Source organism: Aythya marila, assembly GCF_965140915.1.
Source record: "Aythya marila genome assembly, chromosome: 6".
NCBI lineage: Eukaryota > Metazoa > Chordata > Aves > Anseriformes > Anatidae > Aythya > Aythya marila.
The window spans coordinates 20,681,018-20,687,017 of NC_139047.1; positions in this window are offsets into that span (position 1 = coordinate 20,681,018).

Genomic DNA, 6,000 nt, shown 5'->3' on the forward strand with positions numbered 1-6,000 from the left:
AGCTATATTAAATGTGATAGATAAAATTAACAGAGATAGGAAGAGATTATGATTAAATCGATCAGTATCAATCAAAAAACAATCAAATGTAATTTACATTTGAAAATTATTGTTCACATCAAAAACTACCTAAAATATAAATATGGAATAATATGAATTCTGATAATAGTTGACATTCAAGTGTTGTCTACTTTCCTACCCACAGCCATGGATAAACTTTATGACTAGTTCGATCACCTGTGGCATTCACGTTCCCACTATTATGGCATGTCTGAAAGCGTGACATGGACTTTGTCCTATTTTCTATTCATACAGTGAAGAAGCACTCATGGTCCATATAAAAGGCAGAGTGGAAGAAGCGTGGAGGAATGGTTAAGTGAAATAGGACACGTGGATGTTGGGCAGTTAGGAGGCAATGGGCTAGGGAAGTACCGTACTCAACTCACATGAGTCTGGCACGTACGCAGCTGGCTGAGAGCCAATCAGGCTCAAGGACACGATGCCCTTGAGCGATTGGGAAAGTCCCTAAGGCGGGACGGTGGCTAAAAGAAGGAGGAACTACCTGAAAAGAGCGGGAAATGTTAGCCAATCCTGAGCTTAGTTTTTGCAATATGTATGAGTTGATTATGTTCGAACTAGATAAAAGGCGACTGAGCTATCCATTAAAGTTGAAGTTCATTGTTCACTCATATTGAGCGTCTGTGTCTTCCTTCAGTCGACAACAAAGAAGTGTTCTCTGTCACATGTAAAGAAATTCTACATGACAATGAATGACTTTTTGACTGGACAGAGCTGAGAAACTTCTGAGTCATTTCCAGGATGTCTAGGAGCCCTTAACCTATAGATAACCCTGATTAATAAAATTATTTATTTATTTATTTATTTTAAAGAAAATAGAAAAAAGTGCTTCTTCTCAAAACTCTGTAAAAATTAAACCGTGTGTTAAATATTAAGGTTGAGCATTAAAATGTACAAGTGGCAACTTGCCATCACTCTGTGGTTCTGTGATCCTTTCACTCTCAGTTATTCCCAGCTGTGTTCCTGCACTCTAACAGAATTGTCCCTAAGTGCATGCCTTTTCATTTATAGTTCTGAATTTCATCTCCTTCCAGTAATGCTAGTAATCAAGCTCATCTAGTCTTTTCTGCAGAATAGCTTGCTCCTTCTTTGACAATGCTTCCTAAATTTGTGACTGGAGTAAATTACATTGGCGTATTTCTACTTTCATTGCTGAAACAATTAATACAAATTTCAAATAAAATTTGTCCCCAAAATATAATGGTAATTAGCAACTATGACCAAAGTGTAGGTTACTTTGGAATTTGATGTAGCTTTCAAAATACTACTCTAAGAAAATTAAACTTAAAAATAATAATAAAAAAAAAGTTTATGCTCTAAAATAAAATAGTAATTTTTGTTTTTAAAGAGCAAAAGGAAGGAGAAGAGGAGCGAAATTGGGAAGAGAGCTCTGTCTTCTAAATAATACACATTTAGTCCCATACATTGAATCTAAAGAAATTCTTGTCGCCTCTTCCCTACATGCTAGTTAAAATATTTACTGTAACTACTGAATTACTTGTTTGCCAGCTTTGCAGATTATGTGGAACTGGGAGGACTACAAGTCCTGACAAAGAATAAATAGGTCTCAAAAAATTACGCAATTCAAGAGCTGTTAAGTTTTATATTTAAGCAAGAATAATCACTGGAAAATTACAGGGCAAGGTAGAAAAACTTATCAATAGTTCTGCAGAAAAATATATGGAATAGTTCTGCAGAAAAATAGATGGAGTACTCACTGTATCAGAAACTAAGTATGACTGAAAAACGTGCCTTGAAAAAAAAAAAAGTACTTGATTTATAAACTTGTGAAATGATCTTCTACTCTTCTGAGCATTGCAAAGTCTAGTCGGAACACCATATCCAACTTGGGTACTACTCTTCTAATTGATGGGGGCCTTCTGGAGAGAATTCAGACTGCAGCAATAAAAACATAACTAACAAGAAAACATCAAAGCATTATTCCTTTGCCTCAAGGAAGCAAAAGCTTATTGTTTATGTGCTACACAAACAGAAAAGAAATGGGTTTTGACTGCAGTCACTTTTGGTCGAGAAAGTTTGCTAAAAGTCAGTGGGGTACAGGGCAAAGGTCCCATCACAAGCAGGAAAAGTCTTACAGGATTCTTCACAGAGGAAGAGAAGATAGTGCCTAAAGAAGTATTGGTGTGGAATAGGAGAGATCTGCCCCAAGATTTAATTTACTCACCTCTTTCTCCTTCCAACTATTTTTATTTTCCCCTAGTCCAACATGAAGAAATTAAACCAACCAAATTAAAAATAACCATTCTCTAGTCCATTCTCTTACTTGCACCTTCCACTACCACTATTCCTACACATAGATAAAATAAATTCTGGAAAAATACCATTCTATCTCAAAGAAGCATTCTATCTCTTCAGCATCCTATGGCACTACATGAAAGACTGTATAATACGACTACTCTGTCTGAAGGGAGAAGATTTACGGTTCATGTAGGATCTCTGCTGAGATTTATGGTCTCACTACTTCACTGCTGAAATCAGTAGACAGCTGATAAAAATAATTTTTCCTGTGTTTGAGGTTTGTGTTTGATACTGTACTGCATTACATGTTCAGTAATCCAAGCTCTGACAGAGGTCTCTTCGTGCAGTATCTGTGTGCTGAATGGTGAGATACAAACAGTAGGTGTTTCTACACAACACATTCTTCCAAATGGCTCTTAGAAGAGCTATGTAAAAAATATAGCTTCCTACACATTGTCCAACATTTAAAATGGACGGGTAACTAGCAAGTCACCTTTGAAACTGCAGTTTCAGAAAAACCTTAGGCCAATATGAGACAGTGCTGTCAGAAGGGACAGTCCCATTCTCCATTCATTCTTAGTCTGGTCATTTCCCACTGTGCTGGCTTTAGTCAGCTAAACTTTAGTCAGATCAGTTCACTGCCCTGTCTGAAAACTACAAGTAATTGACTGGATTTCAGCCAGAGCAAACAGCTGATCCATCACACTTTGGAAAAGTAGTTAAGAGACTTAATTTTCCCTTACTTTCAGAGTGGAAGGGACTAGCTGACTATCAACAGCATCTTCCAAATTTTAGTGTTTCTAACTTCAAAGCTCAATACAGCTTAACATTCTTGAGTATAAGTAAGAGGATCTACAGTGCTTGAATTCTGGAGCTGAACAGAACTCTAACATGATGCAGTCAACAAATGTAAACATAGATCCTGCACATGGTGTACAACACAGTATAGCTAAGATAGACAAGCAAAAAGGCTCACTGAAGTGCCTAGATACAACTAAATCTAGAGATTGCATTGGGCCAGCATGCCTGTGCAGAAGCCTTAGGACTGCTATTCATAGATCGGGAGGTGACCAGCATCACCCTCTGCCTCTCAACATGGACTATATGTCAGGACCGCGTTTTATGCAAAATGTGTGGCAAGGATCATCTAATATGAAATAGATAAAGATCGATATTGGGAAAGTTTGGAGGTTCCTTCAAATCAATTTTCTCACCATCGTTAAAAGCTAGTTCAGGGCACTGCTCATAGGCCTACGACAAGATGTACTTCTGGAAGTATGAAAATTACATTGATAAAAATTGGTTGACTGATATCTTTACTGCTTACTGGCTTACTTACTGTTTGGTTGTAGTTACGCACAAGATTTTGCTCCCTTATCAGAAATGGTTTCTGAACAACTCCTGATTTTCAACCAAGTCAGTGAATGAAGAAAAAAGCTCATTGTTTTTCCAGATAGGAGGCTCTTAAGTCTTTCTTTCTAGCATTAGACTATTGGTATCTTTCTTCACTAGATGAAAATACCACTTTATTTATTGGATACAGTGAAATAAGCTTCATGCCAGATTCAGATGAGCTGCTCTACTGTTCTAGTATGACCAGAGGAACAAATAAAGGGCAATTTGTACCTAAGATTCAAAACAGTTTATCTTCAAAAATTGAAAAGAGTTCAAGTTTCCCTTTTGTCTTCCATCAATGAGGGAGACAAAGTGATGCGAGAAGAGCACTCACCACATCCCTAATGCAGCTGGTTAAGTGACTGAGGCCTTTTGGCCATCTAGCTGAGGCGGGCCTTCCATCACATCAATCTTTGCCCTGTTGTCTGTTGTGAGGAACATGTTCCCATAAGTACATTCTTGTATAAGTAAGTGTCAGGCTAGAGATATATCCATTTTTAGTGTGTTTGTGTGGGGAGAGTGACTACACAATTTGAAGATGTAATGATAACAGAAGTGCCATATGTATGGGATGAGCTAGATATTTCCAGATGCCTGAATAGGGGAATGTGCTGACTGCTTATGCTGTTAATAAAACATGCTGTGATTTCTTCCTTGACAAACCACAACCCCTACTTTAACATTCCCAGTATGGGCATTATGTAAAGATTTTTAGAATGAAATCTTCATTAATCTTAACTACATCATGGCTACAGAAAATTTAATCATATATAATTTACATCCTTTTGGATAGAAGCCACCAGTTAGGAGAGTTTAATGTTCCTATAAGAACTACCTAGCAATTTCGGACAAGCAACATAAATCATGATTCGGAACTTACTGACGAGTGATGGCAGTAAACACAATGCATTACCGCCTTTATCATCTCTGACTGCCTTCTAACGCAAACACGGCATTTAGGCACCAAAACGGCCCTTTTCGCTTGTCACAGGCCATGCCAGGCTGTGCCGGTGAAGCTGCGCCAACGCCGCCCCGCTGAGGGGCGGGGGGCTCAGGACCCCAAACTCGGGGAGGCGCCCGCAGGGCCCCCCGAGGAGCCGCGGCCCCGCAATGGCGGCGCGGGCAGCGAGCGGGGGCCGCGGACAGGGAGCGGCGCTGAGGGGCGGGGTTGCCTAGCAACCGGCCCGGCGGCTGCGGCACCAGCGCTGCGGCCCGGCAGCGGCGGCGCCGCCCAAGAGGGGCCGGGGTGGCTCCCGCTAAAACCCCTCCTGCAGCCCTGGGGGGCGGCCGGGGACTGGCCTGGGCCCCCCAAGGCCTGAGGGGTCCCCCGCGGTGCGTGAGGGTTGTTTGCCTGGCGCTGCGGGGAGGATAGTGCCGGCCAGCCCCGCTGGTTGCTCCGCCATCAGCTGGCTCCCCTTGCACCATCTGGGTGCTTTTTTTTGAGGAGGAAATGGAGACCGTAAAACTCTAGATAACGGCATAGGGAGCTGGGTGCCACACCAGTTGTTATGTGATCTCCCTATTTAAAAGATGGTAGCTGTGTTTCGAGCTGTTGGTTTGTTTGGATAAGAAAAAAAAAAATCACCTCCGCCAAACAACCCTGAGCATAGATTTTGTTATGTGAGAGCATTGGGAGGTACACGTCTCCACGAAAGTCTGCAATGTAAACTAGGTGGATCTGAATAAATGGTGCCTTCTCTAAACAGACCCTCAACTGCAAGGGCAGTTTATTAGTAACAAGCACAGTTGCCCCTCGACCTTATTTATAAACCAATACGCAGTAGCCACCAAAAAAACATGAGGCCAGTTCCACATGGAGGGGACACATAACTTCATGGATAGCACATGAGAACTTCCCCTTGGGAACCGTGCTGCCGCTGATGGGCTCCCTGCAGCTGCATGGCACCAGCTGCTGCAGGGATCCTGCAGGAGTTAATGCAGCTTGAAAGAAGCATTAACTCCCCACATATCCATCAGCCACAGAGAACAGGATGCCACAGACGGTTTTCCTCGTCAGCACTCTCATGCCCCTACCTGAATGCCCTAGTATGTACCTGCACTTGGAAGCATATCAAGGTCTCTGAAACAAGCAGAAGCAGCAAAAAGCACAACTCCCTTCCCAGCTTCCCTTTGCAACTAGAATGGAAGAGCTGGCTTTGTTTCACGGAAGTGCCAGTTCAGATAAGCTAGAAGCAAACTGGTTTCAGTGATTTGCAAAATTAAGACAAGGTCTCATATTTACATGTTAATATTCCTTTAGTCTCATGA